This window comes from Camellia sinensis, chromosome 4 (assembly GCF_055761805.1).
Source record: "Camellia sinensis isolate YWXY chromosome 4, ASM5576180v1, whole genome shotgun sequence".
NCBI lineage: Eukaryota > Viridiplantae > Streptophyta > Magnoliopsida > Ericales > Theaceae > Camellia > Camellia sinensis.
In genome coordinates, this window is record NC_138964.1 from 158,896,421 (window position 1) to 158,912,185 (window position 15,765).

General features: G+C 37.4%; 1 long non-coding RNA gene across 1 annotated transcript; it reads right to left on the minus strand.

Annotated features, from left to right (window-relative positions):
• Window positions 1-12,670: 12,670 nt before the first annotated feature.
• Window positions 12,671-13,171, minus strand: LOC145789623 (uncharacterized). The gene is made up of 2 exons (XR_014327743.1): window positions 13,120-13,171; window positions 12,671-13,048 (listed from the first exon to the last, which is right to left on the minus strand). It is a non-coding gene; the product is annotated as an uncharacterized LOC145789623 (long non-coding RNA).
• Between the last annotated feature and the right edge of the window lie 2,594 nt (window positions 13,172-15,765).

Here is a 15,765-nt window from a genome sequence, read left to right on the forward strand (position 1 = left end):
TGTATAATCGGCAGTGGCGCTCTTGTATCACATGCTTTTGAATTGGAGTCTGAAGTACAAGCACTGCTCTATGGTGCACCAGCAATTATCACATTCCGCATCCCCACAAAGGTTGCTCTACAGGTTTGGCATTCCAGCCATTTCATTTGTATATAGAGGTATACCTAGTAAGTTATCATCCTCTTATCACTCAAGCTGTTAGTTTTTTTAGAACCATTTGATCCCTCGTCATCCATAATCAAGATAAAGTTAGTTAAGCATCAAAAACTTGTAAACTCACTTTATTTTAGTAAATTAGCAAATGTTGAATTCTACAGTAGGAATAGCCAACACGCATAACCAAAAATTATAATTAAAATATTGTCATGACGAAAATTAATCCTATCGAAAGAATATGAGGAAAATAGCATAAGTGCATAGTACGAATTTCCCTCTATTGCAATAAACTGCAAGAGAGAAAATTAGTAATAATGAAGATGTGGAACTATGGCAAGATTTATATTTCAAATTCTACGAGTCTTTCACAGTAATTTTTCTAACAACTCAGGTGAAAGTGGTAGATAATTTTTCGAAAAATTCTTGAATTTACACAGGCCTTGTAGCTGAAAAAGTGTTATCTAGTCGGTCTCTCAACTTTGATGGGAAATAAGTATGGAGGATAAACTAGAACTTCAATTCTTGAATTTGTGAACTATAGCAGATTGCCCTTTAAATCTGATTGGGTAAGAGAAATTGTAGGTAAATGGGAATTAAAAAGATATAAAATATCCCTTATTGAATAGTTCAACCATATTTTGATGCTTGTTTTATTCAACTCAGCTTAAACTCGACTTGAGAGGTCGATAATTTTATGAGACTAACCAAGAAACCAAGCTCTAATTGCTTGGTTTTTTATGGGCTTGAGTAGAATCTTGCTTGAGATCATTCATGTAATAAACTAGTAAACCTCATTCTTCATTTTATATCTCACCAAATTTTCTAATCAAGCTTGAGCAACCCATTACTTGGTTTAGCTAGTATTGTTTTCATTGAACAATTTTGAACAGTCTAAAAAAGGATAACCCTATGATTCTATGTCCCACATCAATGCTAACGGATCAGGACTTGAATCATGGATTGTCTTGTAAACACTCTTGAGAATGCCAACAATTTTACTCACTCAGATATCTCTTGTTCTAATGGGAACATCATGATGATGATGATGACGAATATTGTGAGATTTCACCAACAATGTATGACAAGTCACTTGAATATGGACTTTAATTGTTCTGTACTAAAATGGTAAGCAATTCAATTAGCTTGGTGTTTTGAATGGAAAGTTTTATTTGCTGAATGTTAAATATGATCATTCCATCAAAGTCATTACATTTTAAGAAGAATAATGAAAAGAAATGTTCCTGTTTTTCTATGTTTTGTATGGGATAACATGCTGGATAAGGCATGAGTTCAAACATCACAAGTGTTTCCTCATAGGAACATCCACGAATTTGATCGATTGTTACATGTTTGATACTCAACATAGTTGGAATAATCACATTAATAGCTGCATTAACAGTTATCTTCATCCCAAATGTTATTATCAAAAGCTGAAAGACAGACCTCTGGTGAAAAAGTTTGAGTGGGTAGGTCTCTCTCAAGTAATAGATTTATCAATCAATTTCTTTATAAACACACTGTCCATTGTTCACTTAGTGGCATTCTTGTGTTTTTACATGGCATTGTGGTTGGCGTTGACCAAATTTTCTCAGGCTAAGGTATGTCCTATTCTTGTTATTACCCCCTTTTTTTTATTATTATTTTATTTTATTTTAAGTTTTGAACCGCAGGATACAGATAGTTTTATAACTATCGCTATTATTTTTCTCATTACTATTATGTGCACTTGCATAGGACAAATTAGGACCACTCAAACATATGAGTCAAAATCTTGTTTGAACCTTGTTCCCATCGAGATAGAATTTGATTTCAACTGGGATGGGACCACTCAAACATATGAATTTGGTTCTCTTCTTAGAAATTAAAGGATTGAGATTTTTTTATGGATATTTCAGTTTGGACTTGTGAGGATTAAAGAGTAAAGATATATGTTATTGGTGATGAATTGTTACTTTTGTAATAAGAATTTACTATATTTATGAGTTTAAGTGAATTTACTATATTTATGAGTTTAAGTGCTAGTACAATGTAGACATTTAACATAAATAATACAACTAAGCAACAAAATCAATTTTTATTTTTAAATTTTTTTTATAATATATTAATATGTAGAATACAAGGTAGTGCAGTGCTCTCATAATATTATTATGAAGGTCCACAGGACTCCTAGACTACAGCCCAAATCATTTTTGACACTCAAATCATTTTTCATAGGACTCCTAGACAACAGCCCAAGTCATTCAAGGTATTGCAGTGCTCTCATAATATTTACGGCAACAGCTTCTGGTAATAGGAAATTAATGATTTGGAAATTATTGCTACTCAAACCTTTTCAACAAATGATTTGGAAATGATTTAAGTTAGAAGAATTTTGAAAATGTTACTGCTTATGTCAAGGGTAATTGTTTTTGTTGGGTGCTAGTTGTTGACTTTAATATCATTTGATTAGTAATGTTGGGCGTTTTGAACAAGATCTGATTGACACCTTTTTTTTTGGGGGGGGAGGGGGGTTTGCAGCTCAGGTGTTCAATGAAATGTCTAAGTTCACTCCACACCAAATTCTAGGTTTTGTTTTATTTTTTGGTTAATTTTTTGAAGATTGAAAATGGATTTTGGTTCTTAATTAGGTTTTGTGGTGTTTTTTTTGTATTCACAGGCACAGTATATACTTGTTTTGTGTTCTTTCAAAGAACAGCTTCAGTAACATGTCAGAGTCCATGCTGTTGAGCATGTCTGGATTTTCGATGAATGCTCTCGAATTTTTTTTTGATCAAATCCAGGAAAGAATTCTCATCTATATATAAATACATTGTATATGCCCTAATACTACCTTTGTTCTTCATGTTTTATATCTGAATGTGATCAGATTGAAGTCGAATGTGCCTTTTGTGATTTATTTTCTTGAATTTTTTTTATAAATATTATATATGAATTACTGTGCTTCGTTTGTGGAGTTAAAAAAAAAATGATCAGCTTTATATTTGCTTTTTTAATGTTTGTGTTTTGTGGATACTCTCTCAATCAATTTCTTCTTTTTTGTCATCCAGGTACTTTCTTTATATAAATCTATACCACATAGATTACATATACAAAGGTAAGTTTCTTTGCTCCTCATAAATCTGTGTCTTCATTTATTTATTCTAAGTATTTGATATAGATTCATGTCAGTCTTTTCATTTGTCTTGATTGTCTTGATTGACCTCTGATCTATGCATTAGGAAAATTGGGTCTTCATTTATTTGTTCTAAGAACTTTTATTTTATATAGATTTAGGTTGTTCTTCTCATTAGTCATGAGACCTTTGATTTGGAACTCTGATCTGTGCTTAGGAAATTTGGGAATTCATTCATTTGTTCTGAGCAACTTCTATTATATAATAATTATTAGGACAAATCTACAATGTGTGTGCACCCCTACAAAGGGTATATCGTAAGAAGATTTACAATTTTTTGTTGTGAAAATTATTAATATTTGTGGTGATTTATGCCAGTTTGTGGTGATTTAGAGTTGAAAATGTCATAAATGTAATCGGAAAAAAGCGGTCGGGGGGCGAAAATGCAAAACAGCCACCGAACCTCTGTTTTAACGTAACGGGAAGCTTCCCAGTGGGAAATGTGACATGTAGGGACAGACGGTACGTAAATAGGACACCTACGTTGGGAGTTAGTGTTGAAAATGTCATTAATTTAGTCGATAAAAAGGGGTTTGGGGGGCGAAAATGCAAAACAGCCACCGAACCACTGTTTTAACATAACGGGAAGCTTCTCGGTGACAAATGTGACATGTAGGGACAAACGGTACGTAAATAGGATACATACGTTGGCAGTTAGAGTTGAAAATGTCATAAATTTAGTCAAGAAAAGGGGTTCGGGGGGCGAAAATACAAAACAGCCCCCAAGACACTGTTTTTTCATAACGGGAAGCTTCTTGGTGACAAATGTGACATGTAGGGACAAACAGTACGTAAATAGGACACCTACGTTGGGAGTTAGAGTTAAAAATGTCACAAATTTAATCGAAAAAAGGCGGTCGAGGGGCAAAAATGTAAAACAACCCCCGAACCTCTGGTTTAACATAACGGGAAGATTCCCGATGCCAAATGTGACATGTAGGATAGACGGTACGTAAATAGGACACCTACGTTGGGAGTTAGAGTTGAAAATGTCATTAATGTAGTTGACAAAAAGGGGTTCGGGGGGCGAAAATGCAAAACAACATCATAGCCACTGTTTTTACGTAACAGGAAGCTTCCCGATGACAAATGTGAAATGTAAGGACAGACGGTACATAAATAGGACACCTACGTTGAGAGTTAGAGTTGAAAATGTCATAAATTTAATCGGAAAAAAGCGTTCGGGGGGCAAAAATGCAAAACAGGCCCTGAACCATTGTTTTTACGTAACGGGAAGCTTCCCGGGTCCAAATGTGACATGTAGGGATGGGCGGTACGTAAATAGGACACCTAGGTTGGGAGTTAGACTTGAAAATGTCATAACAATAGTCGAAAAAATCATGTAGGTGGCGACAATGTGTTTATGTGGTAGAACATGAAATGCCTATGTTGTGGGCAACTATTTTGGTACTACCATCTTAAACTATAGTTTGTTTAACTCTTTCCTTATTAGTTTATGTACGGTTATATTTTGGGGAAATTGTTTACTGCTTTTGTTAACTGTGGCCCCTTTAATTGCCATAAACATAACTTTTGGCATTCATTTATAGAATTGATGTTCGTCTACCATTTCATGTTTGGGTGTCTTTCATTAGTTAATAGCTATTACTCTCCTTGTCTTTTCATGTTTGAAATTAATGCAGTTGCTATATGTCGTCCAGAAGTGCCTTTATAGGCACCAAACGAATGACATTTTTTTTATTTGCAGATGGTTTTGGACATACAAAAGGTGGATATGATTTTTTTTGACAAGTACGGAAGGGCATTGTTTTTATACGTCTACCCGTATATATAGTGGTTTGTACAAATTACTTTTTTGGTGTGGTAAATATCAGCTAATTTGGCATGGTAGAAATTAGCATATATGCTAATTTAGGTTGTGGTACATATGTCCTTTTTGTTAATTAATTTAATTAGTCTTGTATTATGTATGAAATGAAATTATTGACGTTGGATTAGACTCGGTTCATATAGAATTTGTATTATATATAGAATTGGATGTTCAATATTAATGTTTTGGATGGTTGGAACTAAAATGTGTGAACATTGTTGAATGTTTGAATGGTTGATAATATATTTAGCGTTGATGGATTATATTGGTTATACAGGATACAAGTTGTACTAAAAATGGATACAGGTTGTTTAGAATTTTTTTGAAAAAAAAAAAAAGAAAATTTTTGGCCACCAAATATTTTGGTTGCCAAATACGTAATCAAATGTTTTGGCGACTAATAATTTAGTAGCAAAAACATAACAAAAAATTTTTTTGCAACTAAATAGTTAGTAGTTAAAACAATTGAGAATGAGAGAAAGAAACTATTGGCCACTAAATTTTTTAGTCACGGAAAAAAAAAGGGTATCATTTGGCGACTAAAACATTTGGTGGCAAAAAGTAATGAAGTGAAACTTAAGAGGTTTTTGGCTACGACCAATTGTAGTCGCCAAAAGTGACCACGACAAAATGACATGGTCGCTAAAAATATGTATTCTATTGGTGACCAAAATATTTAGTCTCTAATAGTTGGTTAAAATTTTCATGTAGAACTTTTAGTGACTAAAAAATTAATGGCCGAAATGTCACGTTTGCCGACTAAGTACGGATTTGTTGCCAAATGTTCACTTCGGTGACTAATTCTTTCGTAGCAAAAAGTAACACCTTCCCCGACCACACGAATGTTAGTAGCCAAAAGTCACATTCGGCGACTACTGGTTTTAGTGGCGAAAAGCTAACATTTGCCGACTAAAAGAAGTTTAGTAGGCAAATGTTACACTTTCGGCGACCAAATAAAATTTAGTCGCCAATACTATCGCTGGCAGGGTATAGGCGACGAACTTGGCGACAAAACTTTTTAGTCGCTAAATCGTTTCAGAGACCAAATTTCTGACTTTTGGCGACCAATATTTTAGTAGCCAAAAGTGACATTTCTTGTAGTGCAATCACCTAATTAAAAAGGACCAAACAGCTAAACATGAGTCATTACACAAACTTAGATTAAATTAAATCTAAATCATGGGTCTTACCCATAAGTCAAACATGGTCCAATTATATATCAAAATAGTCCCAACAAATTTATCTCAAATCCTGGTCCGAACACCCAAACTCAATTTCAAATTCTGTTATAAATTAAACTGAACACCAATCAGTCCGTGAATTTTCATAAAATAAATACGCATCATTAAATTCTGAAATTTTTATCCAATATGCTAGACTCATACGGAAACAACATATAAAAATTTCATATTTTTCTGAAATCGGGAACTAATTTTCAAAAATACAAAACCGAATTGTTTTCGCACAAAATTTACACAGCAATCAAATTCGAAAATTTGCTCAATTAAATTATGCACTGGCTATTTAAAAAAAAAAAATTGGGGCATTACACTATTAGACCCAAAAATAAAAATTTCAAAATCATAATCAAAATCTGACAATACATCATGATATCTAGAAAATTAAGTTAATCAATGTTAACATTTCCATCACTAATTAAATGATCAATTTTTCCTTCAGAATCTTCAAAGAAATTGGAAACATCAAAATGATTAATATCTATGGGTTCATAATGATCTGTGAAATACATCTCAATTTCTTTTTTCTTTTTCTTTTATCGAGGCTTGATAAAGATCCACTAAATGTTTAGGCGTACGATAGGTACGCGACCAATGCCCTGTCATGCGACATCTATAACAAGTATTTTCATGATTCTTGGGAGATTTATTCTGTAAACCTTTTCCCTTTTCTTGTGATGTTCCAAAATTATTCCACTTCTAGTGGAATGACATGTTATTTTTTGGGTAAATTACACTTACACCCCCTGAGGTTTGGGTTTAATACATATCACCCCCTGACGTTTGGAAAATTATACTAACCCCCCTGTCATTGTAATTATTTAGACGAAATGAAGACATTGAACTCATGCACTCTTTCTTTTTTTGCTTTGCTTTACTTTCTCTTTTTTTCTCCATTTTCTTTACTTTTTTTTTAAATGTAATTTCCTCTGTTTTTCTACTAAGAGTTGTTACCTCTTATATAAGAGGGGGGTTTATGCAATGAGACTATTAACCACAGGGGTGGGAATGTAATTTCCCAAACATCAGGGGGTGGGTAATAATTGTACCAAACCTCAAGGGGTGTCAATGTAATTTACCCTTATTTTTTTGAACATATCCGCCACGGATTAGGTAATTATTTCTACCTCGGCCATATCCAAAACCATGACCTCTCCCTCGTTCATGACTATGAACTGCAACCTTATTCACTTCAAGGAATGGAGCAAAACCTATTGGACAGGATAGATGATTTTTCAATAACAATTGATTAGTTTGTTCAGCTACAAGAAGGCATGAAATCAATTCAAAGTACTTTGAAAAACGACGCTCTCTATATTGTTGCTGCAAGAGCACATCATCAACGTGAAATGTGGAGAACGTTTTTTTCAAGCATATCTTCCTCAATAATTTTTTTCTCCACATAATTTTAATCGAGTGATTATTTTAAATAAAGTAGAGTTGTATTAACTAACTGATTTATAATCTTGCAATCTTAGGTGCAACCAATCATAACGGGCTCTTGGGAGTATTACAGTCTTATGGTGCTCGTATCTCTCCTTCAAATTATTCCACACAATTAGTAGATCTTTTACTGTGAGGTACTCATTTTTTAATTCTTCTTGGAGATGATGGCGAATAAATATCATTGCCTTTGCATGATCCTGCAGTAATGCTTCATTTTCATGTTTTATGGTATTTTTAAAATTCATTGCCTCAAGATGGATCCCAATATCAAGAATCCAAGATTATCAATTTTTTCCAGAAATATCAAGAGTTGAGAATTCTAATTTTGAAAGATTTGACATGATTACTAAATTTAACAAAACAATATATTTAGTATCACGTAAATATATTAAGGAAATATAAAATTAGCTCTAGAATTTATAATCTTCTCAATTGGCTAGAATCTTGTGCTGATAACGTATTATAAAACTAAATAAAATAAAGAAGAAAGAGTCACAATGAAAAAGGAAATAAAGGATTACACATGTAATATACAATTTTTCTATATCTTCATTATCATGAAAACTCACCTATTTATAGGTGAAAAAAACCTTTATTATATACCACTATTCATCACACCATATCGTTTACTACATGGCATACCACACTTCCCACATGATAAAACTTTTTCTATATTTTTACTTTGACCCAAAACTCATTACAATTCTAATTATATCTCTTTTGATAGCTATCCAAATATTTATCTTTAATAGTTGCTATAACTAGCTCTATTTACATTAGAACACTTGCTAAAATTAAAAAAAAAAAAAAAATAGAGAATATTTTGGAGCCATGTTTATAAGGTTGATAATGGATTTTTTTTTTTTTTTTTGGGGGGGGGGGGGTTTCCTGTTGGAGACTTACATAATTATTATTTAAATTTAATTACATAATAAACGTGTTAATGTGCCTATTTAATAATCAAAAGACACGTGACCATCTTATTTGAATAATATGAACAACGTAGTCATGTGTTCTCTTGTTATTTTCGTTTTTATTTTATTTTTTTAAAATTGAAAATGAAAAATTGTTTGGTATATATCTTATTTTTGTTTTTAGAAAAAATGGAATTGATTTTAAACTTTTAAAATTTTTTGAAAATGACAAAAAAAAAAAAAAATGTTTCAACTTGTTTTCAAAAATAAGTTTTCAATCTCCTCCATTTCCCACCACCCACCACTGCTAGCTGCCAACAAATTTCAATCAAATAGTAACTGTGTATTCTTTAACCACATTTTGGCAGCCCAGAGCCAGAGGCCACTCCATCACCTCCAGCTACACTCTAGTTACCACTGCTAGCTGCCAACAAATTTCAATCAAATAGTAACTGTGTATTCTTTAACCACATTTTGGCAGCCCAGAGCCAGAGGCCACTCCATCACCTCCAGCTACACTCTAGTTACCAATTCTAATGACCACTTTTGATCGCTTCTTACTACTGGACACTATGGGTGTGTTTGGTAACGTTTACGTTTTCAGTTTATATTTATAAAAATTTTATAAACTGGTTTTTGTTTATTTTTTGTTTATTTTTAGAAAAACATAAACTGCAAATGCGTTTGGTAATTGACAAAATGTTTAAAAAAAAATTAAAATATAAAAAGAGTGAGAAATAGCAAGTGGTGGCAGAAGACGGTGGTGGAAAGTGATGACGGTGGGTGGTGGGTAGCTGGTGGTGGCGGGTGGGTGGTGGTGGTGGTGGTGGTGGGTGAGTGGGTGACGGTGGCGGGTGGTAGCGAGTGGGTGGTGGTGGTGGTGGTGGCAGGTGGGTGGCAGATGGCGGTTGGTTGTAGCAGGTAGGTAGTGGGTGGGTGGTTGACAGTGGCGGATGGTGGGTGGTAGCGAGTGGGTGGTGGTGGCGGGTGGTGGGTGGTGGTGGTGGGTGGGTGGGTGGTTGACGGTGGCGGTTGATGGGTGGTGGGTGGTGATGGTGCGTGTGGGTGGGTGACGGTGGCGAGTGATGGGTGGTAGCAAGTAGGTGGTGGTGGTGGTGGTGGTGGCGGCGGGTGGTGGTGGTGGTGGTGGTGGTGATGGGTGGGTGGGTGACGGTGGCGGGTGGTAGGTGGTAGCAAGTGGGTGGTGGTGGTAGTAGTGGTGGATGGTGGCAGGTGGGTGGCAGGTAGGTGGTGAGTGGTGGTGGCAAGTAGGTAGCGGGCGGTGGATGGTAGTAGCGGGTGGCGGGTGGATGGCAGGTGGGTGGTGGGTGGTGGTGGTAGTGGTGGCGAGGGGTTGATGGTGGTGGTGAGTAGGTGGCAGGTGGGTAGTGGTGGCAGGTGGGTTGTGGTGGCAGGTGGTGGGGGGGTGGGGGGTGGGTGGTGGTGGCGGAAGACGGTGGTGGAAAATTGTGGCGGGCAATGGCTAGTGTTGGGTGGTAAAAAAAAAAAAAAAAAACTAAAAACTCAAAATGGAAACACATTTTTTGTGTTTTCATTTTTTGGCCAAATTTATAAACTGAGACCACTGATTTATAAATCAAAAATTTTACCAAACAAGTTTTTATTTGAGTTTTTTAAATTTTTATAAATATAAATAGAAAACGTAAGTGTTACCAAACGGCACCTATATATTTCTACTCACCACTCTAACCACCATACATTTAACATTAGGGAAATATCATATGCGCCAAATCCATATTAGATATTTGATCATTTATTTGATAGAAAATTTAATATTTCTAACATTATTACCTAAAAAATGAAAAGAAAATAAGAAAGTAAATCTTTAAGCCATGTTTGTTTGGACAGACTGGATTAGGTTAGATTAACATTCTTATGACTAATAGTTTTAGGATTACGAATTCCTTTGAATTGTGTATCCTATCTTATGTTTGGATTGAGTTGGGGTTATAAGGAGGGATTAATAGTTCAGACTTTGGTTTAGTCATCTAATTTATATCCCACCCTCTTCTGTGAGATTGAATAATCTATCATATATGAAATATCATATTTAGATGAATTGTTAATCTATATCTCAATTGTTTAACCAAATATCAAATTAATAATTTTATTAAACTATTAATTTAATTCCAAACTCATGTTGACCCACACAAATATGACTTTGATATCTCATGGACTTTATTACAGGGCATTGAAATGTCAATAACGTTGATGTGGAGGCGGAGCAACATCAACATCTAACACACTACACACACATGGAGGCAAGGATTGACATGGACACGGACTTTTCAACTACTAAAATTGCACACACAAATCCACTAGTGATTCAACAGTTCAGCACTGTCGGCAACACCACTAGTTAGACTACCCACATGGATTAATTTTATTTTTAGTCTTCAGTGTTTAAATTGTATTAATTTATTTTATAATATATAAAAAAATATTTCGATTTAATCCCTCACCAAATGCTGTTAAAATCAATGATAAATAGTGTAATTTTGAAGACCAAAATAACACAAATAACGTATTTTGAAAACTCATAATGTAATTTTTTAAATAATTTTTCACATTAATGACGCACATCACGTATTTTCTTAATTAAAAGTATAATTTTTTATGTGAGTTTTCACATGTATTCCTAGCTTTAACATTACTTACTAAGAGAGTTAGATTGGGAGATCAAATTGAAACATTTTTTTATACGGGTGGGTGTGGATCGGTTGCGGCCACGGAACCTCCAATCTACCATCCGTCCGCCAGATTGGCAGATTGAAAAAAATCAATCCGCATTCATCCGCCAATCTGGCTGATGCGGATTAACGGATAGATACGAATCGGTTTGGCGGTTTAAAAGTTTACAAATTTTCAACATAATTTAATTGTGCACTTCCTCAAAAAAAAAAAAAAACAACCTGGGCATAATTCAATTGTGCACTTCCTAAAAAAACAACTTGGGCAATGCAATATTCACATATATATCTAGTGGTTCAATAAACAACATAGGCAATGGGCAATGCAACCCATAAGTTCTATTCACATCTATGTATGTGCATCATCCAGTGGTTCAATAAACAATCTAAACAGCGTGGGCAATGCAACTCATAAGTTCTATTCACATCTAATGTGCATCTAGTGGTTCAATAAACAACCTGGGCAGTGGTCAATACAACTCATAAGTTCTATTCACATCTATGTGCATCCAATGGTTCAATAAACCTACATAACCTAGGCAATGCAACTCATGCAATGCAATATTCACATCTATGTTGCAGTGGGCAATGCAAAAAAAAATCTGAGCAATTCAATTGGTTTTTATTGATTCCAGTGGGCATAATTCAATATCACCCAAAACATTGTGCATCCAGTGGGCATAAGTCATCTAAGTTATACATAAAACATAAGAAAAACATTGTGCATCCAAGTTACAGTCATCTAAAGTTCAAAAAATACAAGTTACAGTCATCCAAAGCATTATGCATCCAACAAGCAGATTATCAAATAAATTGCTTTTCCCTATAATTTCCAACAAGATGACAGATTTAACAGAATTTAGGGCTAACATAAACAGATTTCAAATCAAATGTGAACATCACAGAATTTAGGGCTAACAGAATTAAGGGTTCAAAATCACAAAATTTAGAGGTAATAGATTTAACATAATTTAGGGCTAACAGAATATAAAAATCCCATTTTCAAGGGTTCAAACTCAAAATCATAGTCACAGATATAAAAAAACTATAAATCACAGACAGAGATATAAAATCATAAACTAAAAGAGAGCTCAAATTCTCAAATTGGTTCAAAAACTCAAATTCACAGAATTTAGGGCCAACAAAATTAAGGGTTCAAAATCACAGAATTTAGGGGTAACAGATTTAACAGAATTTAGGGCTAACAGAATGTAAACATCCCATTTTCAATGGTTCAAACTCAAAATCACAGTGACAGATATAAAAAATTATAACTCACAGACACAGATATAAAATCACAGACTATAAGAAAGCTCAAATTCTCAAATTGGTTCAAACTCTAATTCATAGAATTTAAGGCTAACAAAATTAAGAGAATTTAGGGCTAACAGAATGTAAACACTAAACATCCCATTTGCAACAGGTACTTTCAAAATCCATTGCAGAGAAGAACCAAAAGAAACCAAATCTCTCTGGTTTTCAAACTGGTTGTAAGCTTATTCTCTCTGTAAGCTTCCTCTCTCTATGTGTGTAGAACCCTCACACTCTGACTCTCACCACAACCTCTTTGCTTTCAGAAACTACAAAAATAAATAAATAAATAAATAAATAATAAAAAATAAAATATTAGAAATTACAGAATAGATCTCACCACCACCACAATCGGCGATCTTCTTAGTGTCGAAGAAAGGGTTAGGGTTTTTGTACGGGGAGCAAATATTCCGGCGTGCCCGTATTCCTTTCTTCCAAGCTCCGTCGATATCCGATCACCTGTGAGCAAATAACGGTGAGCTACCCGGCGGTGTATGGCCGGAAAAACCCTCCGACGGTCAAGTTAGCACACACCTTAGAGGGAATAGAGAGAAGGGAGAGAGTGTTTTAGTGTAAGAAATCCTTACAGGTGTGTTCGTGTGTTGCGTATGGGGGGCGCAGTCATGCTTTTATACCTTCTGAGCCCCATATCCACTCCCTGTCATCTCCTGACACGTGGCTCTGCTATCCCATCTGTCAGCATAAACCATGCCATTCATCACCTGCTCTCAACTGCCTGTCAGCACAGCTGGAGCTCGGCAGCCGAGCTGCCCTACCTCGGTCGTACCATGCTTCATACCTTAAGCGCCTAACCGGATAGACACACGGAGGACCGGACTAAGCGGCATCCCGGCCGAGCCTAGCCCGGATACTTCGATCGGCCTTCATGCCGACCATACAGTCTCCTCGGCTGACCATGCCTTTCCGGGCACCGGCCACTCAACTTCCTCGGTTGTCCATGCCTTTCTGGGCGCCGGTCACTCGGTCAATCCGGCTCTGGCCATCCTCGGACCGGGCACCCTGGTCCGACCGAGCACTGCCTTACCGAGCAGTTTCTGTCCGGTCCGGGGTGACACTCAGCCCGTACTCTGCCCGGCCCAAATTCTGGCAGCCCACTTTGGGTAAAAAGTCGATCGTCTCGGACCTATGCACCGTTGGGCCCTCAACTTGCTCGGTCGATATCTCGGCCCAACTCCAGATCATAAATTACCCTCTCAATTGCCCCTTAATTCCGTCCGCGGAAGCGTGACTGGGATTACCCACTTCGACCGAGATAACATTTATCCGGTCGTCAAGACGCCAAGCCTTCATCGAGCTAATCTGCTATCCTTCCTCGGTCATGTTCCTCGGCTTAAAGCCTTTTCGTCGAAAGTAGCTCGGCTGGCTCTTCGTCTCTTCATCCCGTCGCTTCAATCCTGACGTAGCCATAAATGGGGACACGTGGCGAGCTCCCATTGGTCATCGAGAAGCCAACCCGCCGTTCTTGTCAGATTTTTGAATTTGGGCGGCCTTTCACCCTTACATATACATCACCCTCCTCAAGCCATTTTTTCCTACTGCCTTAATACTACCTGACGATCCAGAGCTCAAGCCCTCTCCTCTATCTCGACTGCCATTTCTCATTCTTGGAAGAACTGCCCCCAACCTCCAAAGGTAAGGTTTTCGATCCCCCTAGTTGCTATTTTCTTTCATTTTACACACATTAGGGCATAAAAACGTAGCATTTAGGGCAAAGGCCATGGAATCCGTCCCAAACGCCCCAACTGTTCTTGGTGTTCTTCGTCTTCCTGAAGAACACTGAAGAACTGGGGTGAACCGGGCTTTGGGCCTTCTTTTGATCCAAAAAACCGACCAAACCGGGATAACAACATGTTTGTTTCAACCAAGGCGAAAACCGAGATAACAAAAGGACTTGGCCGTTCAACCGGGCTAACATCTGGTCCGCTTGGGCGACCGGGCTCCTTAGATAGAATAGACAACCGAGGTGGTTTGGCACACTTAATGACCGAGCTAAATCCAGCACCTTCGCGCGACCGCGCTAACACTTGCCATCCTTTTCCTGCAGAGTCCAAGGGGACCACTGTCATTCCTGAGGCTCTCAGGACCGGGCAACATCCAATACCCAGAGCCAAACCCCTCAGCCGGGATACACTAAGCCGGCCAAAAATGGGGAAGTTCCGCTTCCTAGTGGATACTCCGGCTGCGCTGGCTACGTTCAGGGAGGACTACGGCGTCCCGGCCGATGTCCACCTGCAGCTCGCAGAAGAGGAGACCACACCTTGGGGTAGGGAGGCGTGCCCCTTCACCGTGCTATCCATCGTTGAAGGGGGTCTTCGTTTCCCGTTCAACCCTCTTATAACCGAGTTCCCCCGCCGCACCGGGCTGCCACCCACACAGGTGTCCACCAACACTTATAGAATAATCAACGGCGTTCACGAATTGAACCAACGGCTAGGCACCAACTTAGGCCTAGCCGAGATATTGAGGCAATACACAATGGGCCACACCGGTGACGGCCTAGCTTACTACTTGAAAATAAGACCGGGCAAGGAAAAAATCGTAACCGGCACCCCGGACAAAGATATGCACGACGATGATTTTTTTTGGGTGTCCGGCAATTACGAAACAGCCGAGGTGCAGGGCTGGTTCATAAGCAAGGACTTCGGTTCTTCATGTAAGCCACTCAAACTTGCTCGGTGAACTTAATTCTTTAGTTTAACTAACCGGTTTCCCTGTTTCTTTTGCAGCTATCCAAGCCTTGCAAGCCAACTACCAATTCCCCAACGTCGAGGCAATTCGGGCCGTGCTTAGGTACCGTCACCGAGACTGCAACGAATTGCTCGGCTACACACCGACTTACAGATATTCTGCTCCGCGCCGGAGTAGAGTAACCGACTTCCTCAGAGCTCCTTCGCCACCTCCAGATCCAACCCTACCAGACGTCCCATTAATCCGGTTAACCGACGAGCAAGAAATGGCCAAAAGA